This window comes from Vulpes vulpes, chromosome 3, assembly GCF_048418805.1.
Source record: "Vulpes vulpes isolate BD-2025 chromosome 3, VulVul3, whole genome shotgun sequence".
Taxonomy (NCBI): Eukaryota; Metazoa; Chordata; class Mammalia; order Carnivora; family Canidae; genus Vulpes; species Vulpes vulpes.
The window spans coordinates 66,124,637-66,149,615 of record NC_132782.1 but is presented as its reverse complement, the minus strand read 5'-3'; the positions used below and the strand labels follow the sequence as shown (position 1 = coordinate 66,149,615).

Here is a 24,979-nt window from a genome sequence, read left to right as displayed (position 1 = left end):
CACACACTCAGGCCTGCCTTGACAGATGCAATGTTCAACAACTATGTGCGCTTCCATCCACCCACTGTCATGTAGATACGGTGACACGTGATTCCCGGCAAGCTAGTCTAAAGATAACCAGTCTGTTTTACTTTTCTGGGAGATCAATTTGACATTTTAATTATGTGTAAAAAAGTTCAACCAAATATATTACTATTGAATATTTTGACAAGGTCTTTCATCCTATGTTGAGATTCCAAGAACCCACTGCTCAGCAGTAATTACATAAAATGAGAAGGAAAAAAAAGGTGTAAGTGGGTCACTTGCCTACCAAATACCTAGAAGTAAGCCTTGGACTTCTGAGACCCTATACCTTTGGACAGAGTGTCAGTTCTCTATCCCGCCTAAGAAGTAGCACAGCGCTTATAGGGCTTTTATTGTTGTGGGCCAGGGGCTTGGAGGGGACATCGTTGGGTGCCTCTGGCCCAAGGCCTTCCGACGTCTGCAGCCACGGTGAGGCTGGGGGAGGACCCAGCTCCATGCTCTCTCTTGTGGCCCCCGGTGGCCTCAGGTCCACACTGGCTGTCGGCCCTGGACCTGGACTCCTTGCACCCAGGCCTCTCCGAAGGGCAGCTGGCAGCCTGGCCCTGGCTGTCCTCCAGGTACGTGTGAGAGGGCCCCCATGGAGGCCCAGCAGGTAGCCAGGGAGCAGCACGTCTGGACACAGCGCTAACAGACCGTGTGCCTCTGACAAGGCATGTGAAGCGTTTCAGATAGTCTATACCCATTTTTAGGCCCGCACAGCACACGTCGGGAAGTTGGCAGACGATGGGGAAACAATTATGCTCTGTTCCCCACTGCAGTGATCTTTTCCTACATCTCGTCTTCGTACAGCACATTTCAGCCGAGCAGCAGCCTAAGAGCGAGGAGCAGTGACTTGGCAGTGCGGGTTATTTTAATGAACACTTTCAAGTAAGTCTTCACCATCTGTTTTCTTTCCTAATTACAAACCTATACTCATTTGCAGCTACATCATTAAAAGTGAGATTCTGGCGGCGTGCTCTAGATGCTTGTCTAGCTTGTCCTCTTGGTTCTAAATGAATCTCCTCTGTTGTGATTTCTTGAAATCCAAGGCATCTCATTTGGGGTGAAGACACAAAAACCAGTATGACTGCATGTACGGGACTCAAATGTATGGGATTCATGTCTTGATCCTCGCTCTTTCCTTCTCTGTGTCTCTCGGTGTTTCTCTGTAATTCTATTATTGCAAACAGGAATTCTCTTTAAGAAGGATTTTACATTTCAAATTCCCCAAATGTCTTTGGTAATTTTAGCTTGCTTTAGGGATAAGGGGAGGATTTAAGCGGAAGCCCTTTAAACAGGAATTAAACTCATTTGCACAATTTAGACCTGCAGATCTCTCCTGAGCACGATGAGGCATTTTACAGAGTTTAACACTGCAAATATTGTTTTATTTCTCTGTTTTCCCTCCCTAAGGAATTATTCATCAAGATGAACTCTAAAACAAATCAAGAGATACCAAGAGATACATAGCTTTAAAAATAATCGGCTGAAATTCAAAAGATTGCCAGCGGTTTTGCATCTCAAAGGATGCTAGCATTTAAGAAAGGATGGATGCCAATCATCAAGACTACTGATGTTGCTGCATAGGTGAGTAGCAATGCATTGTGGGCCTTTTAAATATTGACAACCTGCAAAACGCCCCCCCCCCGCCCCCACCACACTGTAAAAATCTGCCAAACAGCCCTTCCACTTGAACTCAACGCTGGGAGGAGTGGCTAACACTGCAGCCATCCACTAGGTGCTGATGATGGGCGCCTCCTGCTGGCTGATATGGGTTTACGGAAGAAGTGGCACAGTTGCTGCAGGGCCTAGAGACCAATCACATGATCACATGCCTTTTCTTAAGCCAGCAGACGTTCCTGAAGGGTAGACAGGTCAGCTCAGGCATAGGAGGTGAGCATTGGGTCTGGGTGCATCAACATTGGGGTTGTTTCCTTGGATTCATCAGCCTTTGAGACCTTTGGTGTGGTAAAATTCATGGTCCCCTCCTGCATCAGACCCCAAAGCAGGGGTGGAAAGTGTCAGAGAACCTTGGGGAGCACCGTGATGGAAAAAGAGGCCCCGGGTTTCTGTGCGGGTTCAATGCTTTAATTGGAATGGATTGGCATGTCCCCCTTTGGTCTGGTTTGCAAAGATCCCCTACTCCTTTCCTTAATGTGCACCCGAGGACAGCCTGTCACCCTGTCACAGAAGACCACATCATCCTAATGTTCTCCGCCTGGGGCATTTTGCCTGCAAATCCCTGTGGCATGGATTGTGCTCCAAGAATCAGACCCTCTCCTTTTTAACGCCGCACTTAGGCAGAGCTCCTACATAATTTCAGCTAGGCTTCATTCTGTTCAAATTGGTTAAGAAAACAGTTTCACAAAAACTGCTGGTTACAGGCTTCTAATTTCCTGTCATTACAAGATGCTGGAGTTTTAAAATATCAGTCTTTGAGCGCAGAGGAGAAAAGCCACACCAGTGAGTGCAGGTGTGTCCAGACAATGCTTTAAGGGCAGAACATTCCAGAGAGAGTTTATGGAACAGATGTTAACTGAAGGGGAAGGGCCTATTATTTAAAAAATGCTGGGAAAGTTGATGAGCTTCTCTAAGCAATTTGCTGTGGGCTTTTCTCCACTGTGGGCAGGGGGAGAGGCTCCTTCCCGGGGGTGCTCGTATTTTTGCTGTAGAAACCGGACCTCTATACCTGAAGTGTCTTGAAAATTGTGTCGGATCATCTGGGGTTTGGACTAGAGGAGAAATAATAAGCATGACAAAAATTCATGAGTGGAAATAACACAGATGAGCACAAATTTCAAAATAGAAATTATCCATGGGGAAAAAAAACAAAGCTGAGGGCAGTGAAGAGATACACATGAAAACGGGTGGAAACAGCAGCTGCATTCTCTTTGGATCAAATACGATTATTTTAATGAGTTTTTTTAAACCTTTTGTTTTGTTTTGTTTTGTTTTAGCATAATGAGTGCTCCTAAGGCAATGGTGCAAATTCTTGTAAGTGTTCGTTTGTTCAGCTTTCTCCACCTTAGAGTCTTTGTGAAAGTTTAAGCCATTCAGTTACTATTTGGAGCTCGGGTGTAAATCGTTGTAGGATCTGGAGCCCTAGAGAGAGCTGGGTGTGGGGGCTCTTTTGATGATCTGAGGGCCCCTGCACTGAGCACAGGGCTGAGGGCCAGAGTCTCTTCACCAGATGCTGGCAGGGGTTCCACATCTCACAGCCACTGGACAGTGAGAAAGACCTGGAGACACTGCATAACTCATAAAATGGGGCCCAAACTAACTAGTATTTGAAGGGGTCATTGTGGAATCTGTCAACATGCACAGAATGCCCCATGTTGTATGGGTGCGAACTAACGAAAGATCTCAGGTTGTGTCCGGTGGGTGCCGTGCACTGGTGTGGTGGGTGAGAAGGTGTATCTGGTGGGGCTGTTGAGAGGCATCTAGGCTGCTTCAGCCTTCACATGCATGGGTGTCTACACCAGTTCCCACGTTCTGCATCCTTCTAGCCACGTGCTGAACGGTGTCTTAACAAAATCTCCTGTGCCTGAATAATGAGTCTCATGAGTGCTTGGCCAAGCTTCTGTCTTAACTTGATGGCAGAAACATTCCTGGTCCCAGCCTTCCTGTGTTCTAGAGAAGAGAGCTTCCCCGGTGCATCCTCTTACCCCAACTGCTCTAAGGAATACCGACCTTGTATTGCACCTTCCACTTTTGGTTCATGAAATGCCTTGGATCATCCTGTTGCAGGACCTGGAGAGCACAAGCTGGCCCACCCAGATGACAGTGGTGCAGCAGGAGCTGAGAACCCCCAGTCTCACCTGAGACACAGATGGCCCCACAGTCACACACACTTGTAACTCCAGCCCCTTGGGATGATGGAGGAATAAGACGTGCCCCATGCATTTCTAGGAGGCCCCAAGGGAGATGCACCATGTGCTCCTCAATCAGGCCAGAGCCCCAAGTGCCATCTGCTTGTCACCCAGCAGAGATCAGGCCGTCCTGGGCCCGGAGAGCCAGGCGTCCCAGCCTCAGACAGGCACAGGCAGTCCCGCCACTGAAGCTCCCCCTCTGGCTTGACCAAGTGACTCTTCCCCAAGTGGGAAGAGCAAGAACGAACACCACCTCCTTTATATTCGAATAACAATAGCTTATAAAAGTGGTCTGCTAGGGTCCCCTGTCAACTGTTGTTTCCTAGGAAATGGCTGTTTCAGGTTTTACGTGCAGCCCTTCCGCTACCTGGAACCTCTAAATGGGACATTACATATCTGGGGTCAGGGATGGATCAGTCTCATTCTTTGCCCCAAAGCAGAGGATCAGATCCCTCTTCTCTAGGGTGAATTAATTGCCAGGAGGCCCTCTGAGCTATCTGAGCAGCCCTCGGATGTGGCCACACATTCACCAGCACCCACTGGGGCCAGGGACAGGGAGCTGGCTGCTGCCTAAGGAAAGGACATCAGTCCCGAAGTGCTGGGAGCACTTGCAAGAGAGTACTTTGCTGTTTCATAATCCAGTGTAAGTGTCATGACTGGGCAGGGAGTTGTCCCTATCTATGCACGCATGACTTTTCCACTTACGTTTACTAAAGCATGAGGTATTTCCCTCAAAATTCCTTTTAAAATAAATTACCTCCATAATAGTAAAACCCAAAGAATCCATATTTCTTAGTGATGAGAGAAAAAAATTTAAGATGCAAACAAAATATTATAATGAGTTATCTAACATTTGAGTGGCAAAAGAAAATAGCCCTCACTGTCCTTGTAGAATGCAAATTGCTTTCTCCTTAGCAATAAATCATTCACTTGGTGAAAGATAAATATCTCATCATTATTACATGTCAGGTCCATGTAGAAAATGCTTACCTCAAATGGTCTGAGGTGTAAAAGATGCAGCTCTAGTAGAATGTGTGGCTCCCGCTCTCCACGGGTCAAAAATAAATGCAAATATTGACCGGCTCTAAAACTTATATAAGCCACAACGACAGATTTTTTTTTTTTTAATTAGCCCAGCAGAACAAGGCCAGAAACATAAGATCCAGGGTGTGTTCAAGGAGGCTTTGGAACTTGTATCCTCTGGTCGTGAAGTCTTTCCAATGGGGAGAGACAAGAAGCGTGGTGAACGGGCTTAGACGATGTTGGCACTGTCAGGAGTGGTAGAAAGGAAGGGTATTTTTGCTCACTTGCTCTCATTTCGCGCCTGGGAAGTGTTCCGAATGAGAGAAATCTGGTGGAAGAGACTGGGAGACTATTTAGAAATGCATTTAAAATAGCGTGTATCAATGTTTTCTAGAAGTCTGGAATGCAATGAAAATTTTTTCTGAAGTCTCATTGGAGGAGTTAAAAAGTATTGTTAGAAGTCGGAGGAATTCACCATAATGATGGCATGTGATGTCAGCCACTCTTTCCAAAATGGAAAAGGGAGAAGGATCATTTTAGGAGATCAGTGAGCCGAGACCACTTAGCTGGGGGAGCGCACTTTGAGGTTTGGATTCCCTCCAGGGATGTAAATCACATCACATGCTGATATTTTAATATCAAATATTGTGATAGGAGGGCCGGGATGGAAGCTGACAGGGTGCCAGTACCCTCATGAGGACATTGCTGCCATGGAAGGGAGAGCCGGGGGCCCATCCATCACCGCTCTATTTCTTAACAGGTGGTTGTATAATTGGTTCACTGTTTCTCTGCCTTTTCCCTGTGGTATCTTCTCAATCAGGCCTGGAGCCTGTGTGGGGGGAAGATGTGTCATACTCATCTTTCAACCCCCAATCCCTCACCCCTAGGCTGGAAAGCCACAGGAAAGGGAAACTCGGATCACTTAGGAGCTAAGTGAGTGAACTGTCCATGCAGAAAGGCCAATTACGATGCCACGCCTTGCAACATAATTTGCCAGGAACTCTTACGATGGTGACAAATCGCGATGACAAAATGCCACTGGATGAAAAAAAAAAAAAAAGAAAAGAAAAAACTCTATCTATCAAAGAATAATACATAATGTGAAAATACGCCTTAGAAGAAAGGTGATCTATTAATCAAAATTTTACAATTAGCACTAAAAATAGACTCTATAGTGGCCTCTGAAATGGGAAGATGGAGTAAGTCGTGTGGAGATGTTGGTTCTGGAGCTCCTTTGCTTCTGCAAATTCCTTTAATTCAACAAGCAACTTGGATGTTAAACACCTAACGATGACTTTGTGCCTGTAGCCTCCTCACAATAGTGGGTGAAACTATTTCAGATTGCTTTTATGGAATTCAGGTGAAGTTGGAAGGAGAAAGCATCTGGAGTTTTAATTATGGGGGACATATTACATAATCTCAGATGAAGCTCAGAGACGCTTTGTTCTTATTTACAATTATAGGTATTTTGCTACATTCATGTATGATGAGAGTTTTAGGACCGTTAACTGGGCTCATCTTGCGATCAGCTCAGCCATGACAAATCCCCGATATGTCATCGCTAATTGTTCGCCTGACGACACACACAGTGGGGGACGGGGTTGTTTAATCTTAGCCATCTATTTGCAGATTGTTCCTGTTGGTTGAGTAAAAATTATTTCGAAAACTGTCACTTTATCAGATCATACTTTTGCATTTTAATAAATGTGGTTCGGAGAGCTGCCTGGAGCTTGTGTGGTTGATGTACCAGTCTCCCCTGCTAGCGATAATCACTGCAGAGAAGCTAGTGACAGCGTCTGCACATGGGAGTGAAGCCATCATGTTTGGAAGAGTCTTCACTGAGCCATCTCTCCAACTGGGGAGCCCTGCCCTTATCAGGGACACTGTGGGTCAGTTAAAAGCCTCCCTCCTATGTTCTGCATAAGAATACCATACAGAACACTTGAAAGACATTTGGAGAAGCATCAGCCACAGCCATTCCGCATCCTTTGTATTATTATATGCCCTGCCTTCTGCAGGATCTCCACAGGCACAGATAGTTTTGAATTACAGACAAAAAGCTCTCAGATTCTGCCAAAGATCTGTGCCAAAGTGATCATGATTATCCATCTCTGAGTATTTGCTCCTGCCAGCAACAATTAATGAGATTGAATCACTCATGATCTTTGAATATATGAAATAAAAACAGAAGCAGGAATAAAATAATGATGAACAAGGGGCTTCATTATATAAGAAACAACAACTTTTGGTTGTTAAAGAAAGGCCATCTCAGCTAAAGAAACCAGGAGAAGGTTTGGGTGTCTCTAATCTTCAGGAACAGAGGATCCAGCCCGAAGCTGGCAACAGTGAAGTGGACAAGCTAAGCCCTCTGTGTCCATCAGCATTAACTCTTCCTGCCCCACTACTGTGGTCTCCATGGGTCAGACCTCTTGTTCTGTTTTTCCCCTGTGTTTCCTCTGACCACCTTGATGGGGACTGTGTTCATGAGAAACAGTGTGAGACCTTTCTCAGATAATCCGTGCTGCTTCATGACATGCAAATTATGTTTAAAATAGAAAATCTTTCTCCTAGGACAGAGGAATGATGATTAATTTTAACTTCTGGTGAGTGATCCACCATTGAAATAAATATAAGCGAGATGGTCAAGCTAAAATATGCTCCAGTTCCAGCAAGCTATTAAGAATCCATGTGAGTTTGGGCAATTTCTTTCTTTTCTCTGAACTGCTGTTTCCTTTCTCAGTGGTCACAGAGGTCCTCCGGGCTCTATGAATCAATGATTTTCTGAATGTTAAAGGGTAAACAAATTTCTTGAAATTAAAAAAAAACTGGGAAAAATATCTTCTATTGTATTATGGAGGATATGTGACCTCTATTTTCATTGTGCTCATCCAGTCATTATTTTAAGTTACAAGCAGATGGATACTTAGCTAGACAGATGAGTAGATGCATAGAATGAAAGACAAATAGAAAGTCAAGCGGACAGGAGGGAGCTAGGGTCATAGGTAATGCAAACTGGACATAGGACATGGTCCCTATTTTAAGGAGCCCGGAGAGGGAAGGACAGGTTCTGGTTGAATCTGCCACCTGGTCCATCATATTCATTAATATGAAAGCAAGTATGTGCAGGTACAGTTTAGGCCATCTGCTTGCATGCTGGGCCAGTGGAGGTGAGGGGAACAATCTTGTGTTTTTATAGATGAATTTCCGCTCTGATGGTTTTCCCCAGGAGAGCCACTTTTCCTTTGTAAAAAGAGAAGATTGTTTCTTACACAATTTCAAAGTAAATAAATCATTTCTCCAATTTATCAAACCATCCAGTTGTATATTAATTATTAAAAAATCATAAAAGTTTGAAGAGTTTAAAAAGGCCATTTAGTTTGTTTACCTGCCTCTAGGCAAGACTTACACATACCAACAGAGATAATTGGTATCCTGCCAAATGACTATTTTCTGGTCTAAGCAATAAATTTTTTTCCCTAATTAGTGTGTAGAATAAGAGTTGTTTCTTACAATTAATGAGGACGGTTACTCTTGAGGTTGTTTTAATATCACATTCAGTACATGGCATCTAGGCATCTTAACTTGGGCTGGGCCATTTCTTCAGTAGCCACTTCCCTGGAGCATCATGTCTCCGAGACCAGCCTGTGCCCGCTACAGTGAGGGCTGCTGTGGAAAATAATCATCTCAGATATTCACAGTGAAGCTTCTGTGTTGTTGTTAATTTCTGCTCTTTAGAAAGTCTCTCTGCTCTTGTATCATGAATGGTCCTGTCAGTCAGGCCCAGAGAGGCAAAGGCAAGGGACTGTGTTCTGGGACTCTGACCCAAGGCAAAGAGGCAGATAAGGTGTAGCCTGTAATGACAGCAACCGTGATGCTGATCTTTGCTATGGGTCCCTTTAACATGTCTTTTGTGTAGCTCTGGACACCAGTGTTGCAGGTGTCTGACATCAGCATGTGTTTCTACATCTTACTCTACTAAGAACTCGCTGTACTCAGTGCCATATCGAGATGATATTTAAAACCACAATATGCTCAATCAGCTCAGCCAAATGCCAGTTGCTCATTTTCCACATAAATCAGATATGATTAGTGTTTGCTTGGGCAAGTCATCACTAACACACAGCAGCCTCACACTCGTGTGTAAGTGCTCCGTGCTCCCTATCACGTGCTTTGGTGGCACACAGAGCAGCCTTCATCCAAATGTAAGAGCTTGACGGAGCCATTAAATGCAAGACCTTCTTAAGAACGAGTTTCTAGAGACAGCCAGACAGTCAATATCAAAATGTTTCTTTGAAGAAGGTCTAAGATAAACTTGAAATAAGCCAATTTAGCTTGCTGGGTAAGCAGCAATTTAAGGTATGATCTTTTCCCCTCCTCCTCTCTGTCTTCCTCCTCCTTCTCCTCCTCTCTGTCTTCCTCCTCTTCCTTCTCCCCTTCGTCTTCCTCCTCCTCCTCATCTTTCTTCTCCTATTCCTTCTTTAAATGTAACAAAACAAATCCTTAAGGATTATTTATGAGTAATATTCAAAATGAAGATTTGGTCAATATGTTTCACCAGGAGGTTTTAATGGGAACACTTTATCCTAGTTAATAATCCCTAGGAGCCAGGTTTGCTCTGCAAAGCAAACACTGAAGTAATAACAACAAGAAAATAAACACATTCCCAAACCCTTAAGCCTAAACGGCAGAGATTTGTGTTACTATTGTTCCTCTACGGGTCTGGCTCACATTTGGTGGTGCATTTTCTCTGAAAGGAAAATGACAAGGCTGCTCGGCTCCTCCTGGAGCAGCTTGAAGACACTTAAATCTGATGACACAGAACAAATCTCCGAAAGGAGTTACAGTCATGTAAAATAATGAAAGTGGAGACACGTAGAATGCAAACATCAGTCTTATGAGAAACAAAGCTGCATATAATCGGGTGTCATAAAATGAGTTGGTATTCCCTAGAAAAGGGGGGTGATGGGAGAGGGTGCCCCTCTGTCACTCGGTGTGAAGGAGGGCCCTTCTGCATCCCATTGGAAAGACAGGATCTGAGGACTGTTTCCCTTCAAAGATACAATAAATAGCCTCTTGTTGCAAACAACATTTAGTGGTTGTGTTTTCTAGTAAAAATAAGACTCCTGGATGAATTTATTTTTTAACTCCGTAAGAGGTAGAGAAAGAGAAAAGAAAATGAAACAAAGCAAAAGTAGCATAATGGAATCTAATGCTGACAGATGTAGACTCGCCTTGAGGGTTTTCAAAGAAGGAAAGGATGTGATGAACATAGCCTCTGTAAGGCTGACTGCCAGTATAGACAAGTCTGTCTCTCCTAGTCCTCACAATTTTCCTCATGGGAATCAGTGGTTCAGCTCCTCTCCACGGCAGCTCTTGGGATGCCAGCACACCTGTAGAGACCCATGAGTCTGGTCCTCACTAGGTAGAAAACAATTTTAGATTTGTAACTGTTTACTGAGCTACAGTTCCCTGACCCGAGTAGTATAGACACATTATCTCCCTCCCATCCTAAACGTGTAGCATTAGTGTTCCTAGATTGTGAAGAAAGACCTTGTCCAAGAAGACGTCCTGGACCAGGTCACTAAGGACCCTGATGTTCCTATGGCACACATAGACCTCCCTGGGCTTGGGTCTATCTAGGCTTTGGAATTCAGTATAAACTCACCTCCAGTTTTTAAAGCCAGAATTTGGAAGTTAGATCCACATACGCTATCGACACTTGCATATGCGTGAGAGTCAATGGCCTCATGGATTGCACACAAGACTTAATAGAGAACAAACATATTTAATTGGAAATTAGAGTTCTGTCCTTTATTTCAAACTAGCTTTCTTTGTTCCCTAATAATGGAAATGAGAATGATATATATTCTGATTATGTCAGTGATATTTCATCAATTAAAGAGACAGTAGGTGCGCATGTCCTGAACAGTCAGAGAGAATTATAAAGTGGAAAGGATTTTTTCCCCTAATATGGTCAGACTTAAAGAATGATACAATCTAAGTACTGAGAGAAAGCCAAAGTTTGCTGGTTGAAAATTGCTCTCAATTTAAGAAACTCTTTTATAAAGCCATTGATTTATCCATCCATCCATCCATCCATCCATCCATCCATCCATCAATCCATCTATCCATTCATCCATCCATCCATCCATCCATCCATTCATCCATCAATCCATCCACTAATCCATCCATCCAAACACCCATTCATCCATTCAATAATATATCCATATACCCAAATGTTTATTGAGAATCGGCTTTTCTTGGGACCCAGGATATTAAGTTTGGGTACTCAGTGATAAAATATGCATGATCTGTGCCCTTATAATTTTTGGTGAGGAAGACTGATAGTAAAGAAGCACTTTGAAAAAAAAGAAGAAATTAGGAATGATGGCAGCACCCATTAGTGGAAAGTATTGAGAATCACAACTGAACAGGGCCTAGAGGCATGGCATGCCAATGTCCTGAACTTGGACACACACTGTTGCACAACAGCCTTCAAATAATATCTGTTGCCAGTGAATATCAGTCAGTCAAAATTAGGAAAAAGAGTGGATTATCCAACATATGTTTTCAAAACTTAATTGTGATAATTTAACCAAAATTTAGTAATCCTTCTAGGTAAAGTCTTTAGAAGGTATGTTAATATCTAAGAACATTTTCAGTTAACATAAATTCACTTGTTTCTGGTGTGCAGCATAAATATTAGCCTTACTATCTTATTTATGTTATTAAATTCTTAGTATAGTAGAGAGAATAATGCCCCCCCCCCAAGAGGTCCACAGACTAATTCTAGGAACCTGAGATTATATTACCTTACTTGGCAAAATAAAATTTGCAGATGAGATTAAGATTATGGGGTCTTGAGATGGGGGAGATTATCTTGGATTAGCTGAGTGGATGAAATCTGATCACAAAACCCTCAAAAGCAGAGAAGTTGGAGATATGAAACATAAGGGGTCCTCAGCCCTCATTGTTAGCTTTGAGAAAGGAGGAGTAGGCCATGAGCCATGGGACAAAGACTTGGAAAGGCCTCAGGAAGCTGAGGAAGGCCCTCAGTTGACAGCTTGAAGATGGGGACCTGCGTCCCACAATCTCAAGACACTGAGGGGCATCTGAGTGGCTTAGTGGTTGAGCGTCTGCCTCTGGTCCCAGGACCTCGATCTGGGGTCCTGGGATCGAGTCCCCCATCAGGCTCCCACAGAAAGTTTTATCCCTCTGTCTATGTCTCTGCCTCTCTCTGTTTCTCTCATGAATACATAAATAAAATCTTAAAAAAAAAAAAAGTCAGATTATGTCAAGAACTTGAATAAACTGGGAAAGACCAGAAAATGGATTTTCCCCTGCAGCCCCCAGCAAAGAAGGCAGGCTGTGGACACTTTGATCTCAGCCCAGTGAGACTACTGTTGGACTCCTGACCTACAGAACTATAGGACAATGGATTTGTGTTGTTTTAAACTACTAAATATGTGGTGATTTATTATGACGGTGATGGAAATCTAATTGTCTTAGAAACGTAATGAGTGAGTTTCAGAGCAGTATAGGCCTGGAAACCAGAAAGACGATTTATCAGATCAAATATTCTTTACTCCTCCATCCACGTCCCAAAGTTCAGCAGGGAGTGAGAGGTAGACCAATAGCCACAGGACACAAGTCCTTTGACTTACAGCCTTTTGCCTCGGATTTCCCTGACAGTCCAGGGAAAGCAGCCCTGTCACTGTTTGTTTGTCTCCAGGATTGTCTCTGGAGGTCCCAGAAGGACCGAGGCCACTGCCATTCTTATGACATTTGAGAATTCTCTGCAGAAAATGGCAGACCACTGCTGAGGCACTTCTGTGCAATCCAGAATTCCCTGGCTTCGGAACTCACCTTTCCTTATTAACTTCCAAAGACTTCCATTGTCCTCCCGATGCTGCTGTCAATGTAAGCAACAGAAAGAGAGGTTTCAAGCTAACTCTAAGAAAGGATCACAATGACAAATGGCTTGCAGGTCAAGTGTGCAGCAACAAGTATGTTCAGGGAGTCGGGGTAGCAATGGAAATCCACACTGGCCCCAGAGTTTCAGGGTCGAGAATGAATTGGGGACCGTGGCTACAGACGTGGAACTTGCTGGCATTTCTCAGTGATGTGAGCCTTTCTAAGCCCTCCAGTTACGCTTTGCAAAATACCGCGCTTGCCTGCTCCAGCCACTGCTGGATTGTTCTGGTGGGATTCGGCTCATCCCCATGTATTCCCCTGCCTCTTCTGTTTGCGGCCTGTTTGTTCTGCTTTCTGGGCTGTGTCTATATCATTTCTAGGGAAAGGTGACACTGGATCCCATCATTCCCCTCTTCCAAACTCAGCTAAGCCTCAGGATGGAAATTTCTAAGTGCAGGTTTAATCAGTATTTATATCACAATAACTCAGAACACCTAAATTTCAAGCCAGCAGTCCTTTTTTTCCTATGAGCTTTCAAATAGAAATTTTTCATATATTTTTCTGATTCAGTTTTCCTTCTATGTCTCTGTAAATGCTTCTGAGGATAATCATTTAATATATGTTTTCCCAAAATACACTGATCTGCAAAATAACAGGTCATTATATCCTGCATCCCTGCCCTGCTTGGTGCCCTGCATTTTCATAAAGTCCCCTCTTCTGGATCCTAAGGACAACACTCCTTCCAGAGAGCCCAGAAGTCCAGTTTCCCTGAGCCAGGGGGAAAGTGTCCCTCAGAGGGCACCATCTGGAGGAAGAAGTGCAGTGAAGGGCAGGGCAACACAATTTTGAGTGGAGGAAATGCTCCTCATCACTTGCCATCAGGGAAATACAAATCAAAACCACAATGAGATATCACTTCACACCAGTCAGAATGGCTAAAATTAACAAGACAGGAAACAACAGCTGTTGGCGAGGATTTGGAGAAAGGGGAACCCTCTTGCACTGTTGGTGGGAATGTGAACTGGTGCAGCCACTCTGGAAAACTGTGTGGAGGTTCCTTAGAATTAAAAATAGACCTACCCTACAACCCAGCAATTGTACTGCTGGGGATTTACCCCAAAGATCCAGATGCAGTGAAATGCCGGGGCACCTGCACCCCAATGTTTATAGCAGCAATGTCCACAATAGCCAAACTGTGGAAAGAGCCTCAGTGCCCTTCAACAGATGATGGATAAAGAAGATGTGGTCTATGTATACAGTGGATTATTCCTCAGCCATCAGAAAGGACAGACACCTACCATTTGCTTTGACGCGGATAGAACTGAAGGGTATTACACTGAGTGAAGTAAGTCAATCAGAAAAGGACAATCATCATATGGTTTTACTCATACAGGAAATATAAGAAATAGTGAAAGGGATTATAAGGGAAAGGAGGGGAACTGAGTGGGGGAAATTAGAGAGGGAGGCAAACCCTAAATCTGGGAAATGGACAAAGGGTTGTGGAAGGGGAGGTGGACGTGGGGATGGGGTGACTGGGAGATGATGGGCAATGAGGAGGGCACTTGACGTTATACTATAACATGCTGAGCACTGGGTGTTATACTATATGTTGGCAAATTGAATTTAAGTTAAAAAAATGTAAAAACAAACAAACAAAAAAAGAAATTAGGATGATAAAGGTAGAACTGTTTTCAGAAACCACCACTCCCTGCAGCTGCCCTGCATGCCTGGTGGGGTTGCCAGGGGGCAGGAGGAGCTGAAAGGCTTTGCTGCATATCAGATCCTGTTGTTTTGATGAACAAGAAACAGGCAGGCAAATTCAGAGGTAGAACAAAGGTGAGAGTTGTGTCAGAACTAGCCAAATCAATTATGTGGAAATCCACAAGAGAAGTTTTAAAAAGAATAAAAGGGAAGTCTCATTTTCAGGTTTTTTTTTTAATTAATTTTTATTGGTGTTCAATTTACCAACATACAGAAAAACACCCAGTGCTCATCCCGTCAAGTGTCCACCTCAGTGCCCGTCACCCATTCCCCTCCAACACCCGCCCTCCTCCCCTTCCACCACCCCTAGTTCGTTTCCCCGAGTTAGGAGTCTTTATGTTCTGTCTCCCTTCCTGATATTTCCCAACATTTCTTTTCCCTTCCTTTATATTCCCTTTCACTATTATTTATATTCCCCAAATGAATGAGAACATACACTGTTTGTCCTTCTCCGATTGACTTATTTCACTCAGCATAATACCCTCCAGTTCCATCCACGTTGAAGCAAATGGTGGGTATTTGTCGTTTCTAATTGCTGAGTAATATTCCATTGTATACGTAAACCACATCTTCTTTATCCATTCATCTTTCAATGGACACCGAGGCTCCTTCCACAGTTTGGCTATTGTGGCCATTGCTGATAGAAACATCGGGGTGCAGGTGTCCCGACGTTTCATTGCATCTGAATCTTTGGGGTAAATCCCCAACAGTGCAATTGCTGGGTCATAAGATTTGTGTGGAATCAGAAAAGACCCCGAATAGCCAGGGGAATTTTAAAAAAGAAAACCATAGCTGGGGGCATCACAATGCCAGATTTCAGGTTGTACTACAAAGCTGTGGTCATCAAGACAGTGTGGTACTGGCACAAAAACAGACACATAGATCAATGGAACAGAATAGAGAACCCAGAAGTGGACCCTGAAATGTATGGTCATCTAATATTCGATAAAGGAGGAAAGACTATCCATTGGAAGAAAGACAGTCTCTTCAATAAATGGTGCTGGGAAAATTGGACATCCACATGCAGAAGAATGAAACTGGACCACTCTCTTTCACCATACACAAAGATAAACTCAAAATGGATGAGAGATCTAAATGTGAGACAAGAGTCCATCAAAATCCTAGAAGAGAACACAGGCAACACCCTTTTTGAGCTCGGCCACAGTAACTTCTTGCAAGATACATCCACAAAGGCAAAAGAAACAAAAGCAAAAATGAACTATTGGGACTTCATCAAGATAAGAAGCTTTTGCACAGCAAAGGATACAGTCAAAAAAACTAAAAGACAACCTACAGAATGGGAGAAGATATTTGCAAATGACATATCAGATAAAGGGCTAGTTTCCAAAATCTATAAAGAACTTATTAAACTCAACACCAAAGAAACAAACAATCCAATCATGAAATGGGCAAAAGACATGAAGAGAAATCTCACAGAGGAAGACATGGACATGGCCAGCATGCACATGAGAAAATGCTCTGCATCACTTGCCATCAGGGAAATACGAATCAAAACCACAATGAGATACCACCTCACACCAGTGAGAATGGGGAAAATTAACAAGGCAGGAAACAACAAATGTTGGAGAGGATGCGGAGAAAAGGGAACCCTCTTACACTGTTGGTGGGAATGTGAACTGGTGCAGCCACTCTGGAAAACTGTGTGGAGGTTCCTCAAAGAGTCATTTTCAGGTTTAAAAATCCTATGGCTGGGATTAAAAGGTGCCAGCTTCCAGTTGTAAAATAAATAAGTCTTGGAGATGTAATGCACAGATCAAGGAATATAGTCAATAATAGTGCAATGACTTTGTATAGTGACTGATGGTAACGAGAGTTTTCATAAGGGTCATTCTGTAATGTATAAAACTATTAAATTGCAATGATGAGCGCCTGAAACGGGTAGGATATTGTAGGTCAATTATACATCAATTATAAATAAACAAACAAACAAAAACAAACAAACAAATAGAAATCCTATTGTCAAAAATGAGTTGGGGAAGAGAAAGTTAAGGTTTAATTGAATGTGAAAATTTCTAGCTTTCTTAGGAATTTTCACTTTGAATCCAGGATATTGCGAATGTTTTCTGATATATTCAAATGTGATAAAGAAAAAATGCACATTGAACACAGGGACATTCCATCTTGCAAGAGCATCTGTTAATTAATTGCTTTAAATAGTGAGCTCACCCAGTTTGTAGAGAACGCGATTTCATTGTGGTGACATGTAACCACAGCATAAGTGAGGGACACCTACCCATAGGTGAGTGCTCTCCAGTGAGGAGTCTGATTTGAAAGAGGGAGTCTTGAAGCCAGTCTAAATAAGAGAGATGCCACCTCTAAATCTCTGTTGCTCTGTAACCAAAAATAAAGCCCTTTTGGAGAACAATGTTTTCTGGTGTGTGTATGTGTATGCGTGTGCATGCTCACGTACATGTTTATTCTGGAAAGCACAAGAGAGGGGCTGGTCTAGGGAGAAGATGAGCCAAGGGAAGCGAATGGCATAGATCTTTCCTGGGTCCACACATCTGCTCTGAGCCCTCCAGGAGCCCAGCCTGTAATCTGGAAGGCCGTGGGTGTGGGCCCCTGTCCTCCCCTGCCCAGGAGCAAGAAAGCCGGAGGCTCGGGTGTGTTGCCACAACTGCAAAGGCAAAGATGGTTAGGCACTTGGCAGCTCTAATGATCCTAATGAGCTTGAAGCCACAACTGTTCCTTTCTCACACTAAGCTCCCACCCTGCCCTCCACCTGTCTGTTTATAAACCTGTATTTCCTTCAGGGAGGGATGGAATGTAAACATCTCATTTTTAGTCTAGATATTCAGTTTTCTATAACAGAGTTCGCAAAACAGCACTTTTACCTCTTTTCTAAACCTGAGAGAGGGTGGATCTATATGTTCATACCTTAGAAATCACCCCAGCACAAACCAAATAGCTACCATTTTTTAAATTCCACTGCATTTAATTAGGTAAATTGTTGCATTTTATTAGTAAGTTTGAATAACTTTTCCTTCTTCCCTTTACTGTACACTCAGTAAGGCAAGCAGATCCTGTGATTATGATTTTCGTCTAATGCCAGTCATTTCAATTTCAAACAAATTATTGTTCCAATTCCATTTCCAATGAAAACAATTCAGGTCCATAGCCAATTCTATGAAGCATATGAGGATTCCATGTTTCAGCATAAATAGTTTAGAATGACAAATAGTATAAATCCTAAGTGTCCATCTGGTGATTCGAGATTATTCTAGAATGAATTTTCATGAGAAAGACAAACAGAAGCAGATAAAATAAGTGTGGCCTGAGAAAGTCAATGTTCCCCAATTCTATCAGTTCTGCAGCTCACCCCTTCTGGATGTGACTGAGGTAGCAAACTGATGACCTCAGTGACGTCCTCTGGAGTGTCTTGCTGCCGCCAAGATCTATCAGAGTTTAAGAATTCCCTAAGCAAGTGTTTGAGGAGCCAAGAAACCATGCTATTGCTGGTCAGTGTGGCAGGTAACCCCACAAAACACTTGCTACTTAAAAACACGTTCAAGCCTGAATTGAAGAAGACACCATGGAGGCATTTTGTACCCTTTTGGAGTGCGCTGACATACGCCAACAGTTCCAGAAGCCTGATGTGTCAAAGGAGCCATAAAGACATGCTGTCAGTCTGCAGACCCCACATTGCTGTATAAATCTACAGCTGGGAAGAACAGTGAGAAATGGATCAAAGTACTCAGATTTTCTTTTTGATATCAAAACTTGCAATTGGTGGTTTCATGTAAGGTATTCCAAATTCACCAAGGTCATTACTACTCATTAATAAATAGTATTGTATTGAAGTGCCTGCAGTTTGTTTCAAATTTCACATCAGACTCAGGTTCAATCAATGGCTATTTTGACCTCTATTTTGAAAGGATAAAAAAAAAATTGTTTAGACCAATAGATAAGCATCCATCTCAAAGAATACACTAAAACTTCATTCTAAATTTCAAAATTATTTATTCTTTTGTCTCTTTTATTTCAAAATTATTTATTTTTTTCTTAATGGACATTGACAGTTGCTGTTTTTTTTTTTAATTAGATTTCATCCACACAATGTGATCAAAGTTTCAGAAATTACACTTTTTAAAAAAATCACTCCTTGCTATGCAATCATGACTTTAAAAAATATTTTTTTGGTTGGAAAATATTCATATTTTAAAAACTGTTCCAAAGCTGCTGGCATTTCTGAAATTTACTTTGTAAACTATGATTGATGTTTAGCAATTTTTGCTGCCAAATATATCATTTATTTTAGTTTTGCAGGATGTGCTTGGCTTTTTCCACCAAACCCAGGAAGGCCCAGGCAGTCTGTTTCACTAACTTAAATAGGAACATGAGGCTAATTTGGTTCATCAGCTTTCAAGCCTGAAAATGGATCCTGGAAAACTCCTCTCCCAAATATCCATCCTGAGGCCAGAGGAACAGGTTGACCCTATGTGTGCGATACTCCTAGTTCTAAATTCAAACTGAAGCCTCAAGACTGAGAAATGTAAATGTTCCTATCATGGTAGCCCAAGGTAGATGGATTGATGAATAGACATCTTCGATCCCAGGATAAAGGGCATCTGGAAGAGAACCCACTATCAACACAATTGGTTCGGGTTCTGGCTTTTCTATATTCCTCTCCTGTTTTTCTATCTTCCTTCTTGTTTTTAATCCTTACTCCTAAATTTTCCTTGGGCCTGAACTTATTTATATCATTCCAACAAATTCCTCATTCTCACTTTCTGGTCTGCCCTGTGCCTGATTTTCTTCCCAATCATTTGGTTTACATTTGCTTCCAATATTACACCGACAGCAGTGCTTTTTGATCTCAGCTGGTTCTAACTGGAACCTCTAGGCTTTACCCCGAAACACACCACAGGTAAAGCAGCCACCTCCAGTTACCTACTGTTAAATCCTGGGAGGTCCTGCATCTCTCCTCTGATCCCCTGCTTGGTTCCAAGGGAAGGCTGTGACATATGTGACAGATTCTGCATCTATACACAGAATTCAACAAAACTATGGGTTTAGTAAAAGTAGAACCAGAGCACAGGTTTACTGAAACATGATCCATTCTCATTGCTATGGGAAGCAGCATGGATAGACTTCCCTGAAGTGGTTCATTTATTCATTATTCATTCAATTGTTCACTCAGTCATGTATTCATTCAATAATTCATTCAAACACTTGATCATTCATTTATCCAGTCCTTACACACTTATGGAGCATCTATGGTGTCTAAGGTGATGCTCTAGGTGATGGGGATGCAGCAATGAATAGAGGGGATTTAAACCCTTATCATTATGGAGTTTACTATGTCAGAAGGTAATAAGGGTTATGAAAAAGATGGGGCAGAAATGGCTAGGAAGGGGGCATGTTCAACTTTTAAAAGAGTAGGCTGGGAAGGGCTCAGGGAGAAGGTAGAGGAAACCACATGAGAACAAAGGAAAAGTCATCCTAAAGGATTGAAGGAGTAGTGTTTGATGGTTCCACAGAGCTGGGGGTGGTGACTGTTTCTATCAGCCAGGTCAAGAACCTCAGTGAAGAGATGACTGGACTTTTGTAAGACAGGAGGAAGGGGGCCAGAAAGAATATTTCAAATACTGTCTAAAAGATTTCAAAATTTGATGAGAATAATAAACTCACAGTGGCAAGAATCTCCATGAATCTCAAGCACAAGGAACATGACACATCATAACCGAATGGCTCAGAACCAGTGACAAATGAAACATTTAAAAGCAATCAGAAAGAGAATAAAACTGCAGATAAGGGTGACATAGATTTCTCATCAGAAATAATGCAAGTAATGAGAGAGTGGAATATCTTCAAGGTCTGAAAGGAAATGAAAAACTTTCCATCTAGAGTTCTTCATCTCACAAAATATATTCCATAAACAAAGGATAACTTCTTGGCATACAGAAAGCTGTGAGCATCCATGACTAGCAAACAGGTACTACAGGAAAAGTTCCATGAATTCCTTTTTGGAAGAATGAGAATGATGGCAGATGGATGTACGTAAAGGCAGAAGGAGCCCCAAAACTTCAGGTTAAATGTATAATAGAGCCTTTCTTCTCATTTCAATGTCTTTAAAAGGGGCACATGGCTGGCTCAGTGTGAAGAGCATGCAACTCTTGATCTTGGGATCATGAGTTTGAGCTCCATGTTGGGTGTCAGACATAACCAAAAAAATAAACTTAAAGACAAAAATCTTAACTCTCTATAAAAGATTATTTATTCTTTAAATAAGAAATATAACAATATAGTGTGGGGTTGGTACCATGTAAAACATATGTGAAGTGCCTGGATGGCTCAGTCAGTTAAGCATACAACTCTTGATTTGGCTCAGGTCATGATCTCAGGGTCATGAGATCAAGTCTCATGTTCGGCTCTGCGCTGGGCATGGAGCCTCTCCCTCTGTCTCTGCCCCTCCACTCCACTTGTGCTCTCTGTCTAAAAATACATAATAATAACAAAATAAAATAAAAGTAAAATGTGTGCTAATAATGGCATCAATTTTCAGGAAAGAAGAGACAGTCCATGGCATTGTAAGTTTCTTGCACAACACATAAAGTGGTGGACTATCATTTTAGGAAAGTCTGTGATTAAAGATGTGTACTGGTAACCCAATTAGTTATGGCTAGTAAAGAGATAAAATAGAATCAAAGAAAAGTACTCAATTAATTCAAAAGAAAATGAGGGGAAAGGGATCAGAGTAGATGAGAGAAATAGAAAACAAATAGGAAGATAACATTAAACTTAACCACATAGTGATTTCATCAAATATGAATGGTCTCAACATCTTTCTTAAAGGATAGTTCATCATACCAGATAGAAAAAGTGAGATGCAACTCTATGTTATCTAAAAGAAAACACTTCAAATGAGAAGACACGGATGAGCAAGTTGGGAAAATGTATACAATGTTAACACCAATCAAAAGACACCGGGATTGGCTGTGTCAATATCCTACTAAGTAAATTTAGAGCAGAGACTGTTAGAAGGCATAAAGAAGTGCATTTCATAAAGATAAGAACTACAAGACCCATTAGAAAATTGGAAACATACAATTACTGTCAGAGATTCTAATAGCTTTCTCTCAATAATTGATAGAAACAGTTAAGACACCAAAGATTTGAACAAAACTATGAACCAATTTGATGTAATTAATATTTATAGACCAGTCCATCCAACGACAGCAGAATGTATATCTTTTTCATATGCATGTGGGGCGTTTACCAACATAGATCATATTCTGGGTCATAAAACAAGTCTCAGTAAATTGAAAAAGATTCAAGTCCCACCAGAAGATTCTCTGGCCAGAATGGAATTACTTTAGAAATCAATAATGAAGAGACCTAAGGAGATGAGAGCATAAACATCTCGCATATTTGATGAAAGAACATGTGAGGCAGAGAATCTAGGAGCAAAAGCTCTGAGGCAGGAGAATGCCTGACATGTTTATGCAAGAGAAAAAATTTGGCTGGGATGCGGGAAGCAAGGGAAGAAGAGAGAGATAAAAATAACATCTGAGAGGTAACAAGAATGGGAGAAGATTTGTTAAGGCTTTTTGGAAATTATAAAAGTGTCAACTTACTCTGGTTGGGATGGAAGCTTCTAGAAGGTTATTTGTTTATTTATTTATTTATTTATTTATTTATTTATTTATTTATTTAGTAGAAGAGTTATAGGATCCAATGTATGTCTATAAAGGATCCCTCTGGCTATTATGTGGGTAATAGAAATAACAGAATCTGGGGTGGGCAAAAGAACAGAGGCAGGGAACCAGGTTATGGAGCTCTTATAATAGTTGGGATGATGGAGAGGAAGACCAAGGTGGAGGTAAGAAGTGGTCAACGTCTAGATGTATTAGGAAGGCAGAGCTCATAAGATTTTTCTGAATGAAATACGAGGAGTGAGGAAGATCAAAACTGACTGTGAAACACTTGACATGAATGACTTGCAGAGTAGCTGCCACTCATCGTGACCGGAGGGTGGCAGAGGGAGCTGGGGCCGGGGGGAGGGGCGAAGATTGGGCGTGTGGCACTGTCCGAGTCAAGCTGCCTACCCAACATCGAAGGGGAAGGGTCACATCGATTTCAGATACAGAAAAGGGCTTCCCAAGGTAGAGGCAGAAGTCTTCAGGTTCTCTGCGCGTAGATAATAATTATGTGCGTTAGACCAGATGTGTGGCCGAGAATATAGGAGTTCCGGGAGGCAGGGACCTCGAGCATTCTAAGTCAGAGGGACAAGGAGGGACCAGCAAAGGACCCCGAGTGGGAAAGGATGACTATGACATGACAGAGTCCTGGAGCCGAAGGGGGACTGTCTGAGGAACAGGGGGGACAGCTGTGCCCTGTGCCGCTGGGTCAGGTGCAAGGCTGGCTGTGCATGCATGCTGGGTGAAGGGCCGCGCTCCGGGTCGGAAGGTCTGTGTGAGAGGCTGGGTGCACCTATGTGTGCGCGGGAGTAAGTGCACACTCCCCGAAAACACAGAGGTGGCCCATGTCGCTGGGCCCCACTCGGGTGCTTGCTGGGACAGCCAGGTGTCTATTCCTCCTGCACCCCTCAGGGGGAAGATTGCCAACTCTGGCCAAAGCCATATGCCACTTTCTGGGAAGCCCCGAAGATGCTACTTGTGACTCTCCGTGTTCTCTGCCCTGTGGCAGTGACCAGGAAAGCAGGGGTCCCCGCGGAAGTGCCACCGGGTTAGAGCAGTTCTGGGTGTTACTCTGACACGAGGAGGAAGTGGCATTGGCAAGCCGGCTGGAAGGAACCCCTGGGGCCTGCCTGGGTGCAGAGACAGACCGAGGTTGGGTGTCTGTCACCTTGGCAAATTCGCCCTGTCCTGCCTGGTCCCATTCTCACAGGGTTACTGTGGCAGGTAGAAAGGAGGGAGAGCGTGGAAAACCCTGGACACAGAGCCACGGCCAGTCGCAGCTGGTCCCTCAGAATATTTGAAGTCCACGCCATGTGGGTTAATGTAATAACTGGGCCTTTGAGTCATTGGCTCAATGGGCGGGTCTGACACAGATGTCCTTTTTCCTCCGTCCAGCGACCCCTAGCAAGAGGGACCGTCACGCTGCCCCACGGGAGCAGCCGAGTGGTCGTTCCTGTGTCTCCCCCAGGAGGCTCAGCCCGTTGCCCAGGCTCACTCACCAGCGGAGCTCCTGCACCGCCGGTGTGGACACGTCTCCCCGTCCCTCCCTCATATCTCACACCTGTAACTGGCGGCCCTCGCACCAGCTCCCTGTTGCTTGCACGCACACTCACTCGCATGCATGCACAGTGAGCACGAGTAACGCCCCAGGACGCGCCCCATCAGCGAGCTCGCCACTGTCCTCTGCTGGAGTTGACTGGCCCTGCGGGACAGGGGGCGGGGGGGCTGGGAGGGCTGTCAGTCCCCTGCTCCTTGACAGAGGGGCTGAGAGGCCCCCCCCCATTATGGTGAGTCGGGTTCGAATGCTTCCTGTCTGTGCTGGTGCCAGTGACCCCAATCTCGGGCCACCCAGCCCGCGAGTCCAAGCAGTGAGCTCCCCGCTGGCATGAGACAGGCAAGCAGGTGGCTCCTTGGCCTTGCTGTCTGCGCACTGGGCTTCCTCTGAAGTGTCCGGCCACATCCCTTCTATCTGAACAATGAAGGGAAGGGAGGCTCATGTCTGTCGGTGGCCCTCGCCTCCAAAGGGAACGTAGGGAACGAAGTCACATCACCTTCACATCAAAGGTGAACAACCTCTGGGCACCCAGGGCCTGGGCCTCACACCACGGTGACATGGGCTGACTGTAGAGCAGTGGAGCAGGAACCCGGCGCCAGGAGATTCCGGGGGCGCTGCAGGGAAGCCCACTTACAACATCGCACACGGAGGGAAGCTAGCGCGGCCTTCACTTACTCATTCACGGCTGTTCATGCGTGGGCCACAGGCCGTTCAGTGGAGGCCGCACACTCAGTGTCGCAGCAGCCGTGCAGCACAGGGGAGGGGGCGAGGCAGAGGGGCATGGTGGGAGCAGAGGACGCAGGACACCCGATGCCCAGGGATGGCCATCAGCTGCCCATGAGGACAGTAAGCCAGGTGACTTGTGTGTGATGCGGCCCCGCCCAGCCATGCTCCGTCACTCAGGCCATATCACCCAGAGCTCAAGTCACCTAGGCCACCAGGCCATCTCCAAGCCTTGTACCGGCTGCTGCTGGCTGGTCCCCAGAACCTCTGGATGTCGGCATGCAGGACCACCGCCAGCTATATTTGTGTACCTGCAGCTTGGTTCAGGGACCATTAAAAGTACAGGTGTGAGAGTGAAGAATCCACATGGCAAAGTACGTCCACAGGTGCACACGGATATGCATGCACGC

General features: G+C 43.8%; 1 long non-coding RNA gene across 2 annotated transcripts in view; it reads left to right on the top strand.

The window, feature by feature from the left end:
* Positions 1–830: 830 nt before the first annotated feature.
* LOC112934257 (uncharacterized) overlaps positions 831–24,979 on the top strand; it is a 38,458-nt gene continuing 14,309 nt past the window's right edge. Inside the window, exons 1-3 of one of the 2 annotated variants that reach the window (XR_003237869.2) lie at positions 831–951; positions 1,477–1,650; positions 5,843–8,268. This is a non-coding gene — a long non-coding RNA (uncharacterized lncRNA). Of the gene's footprint in view, positions 952–1,476; positions 1,651–5,842; positions 8,269–24,979 lie in introns of those variants that run through there. The other variant, XR_012000470.1, reaches the window with a different exon arrangement.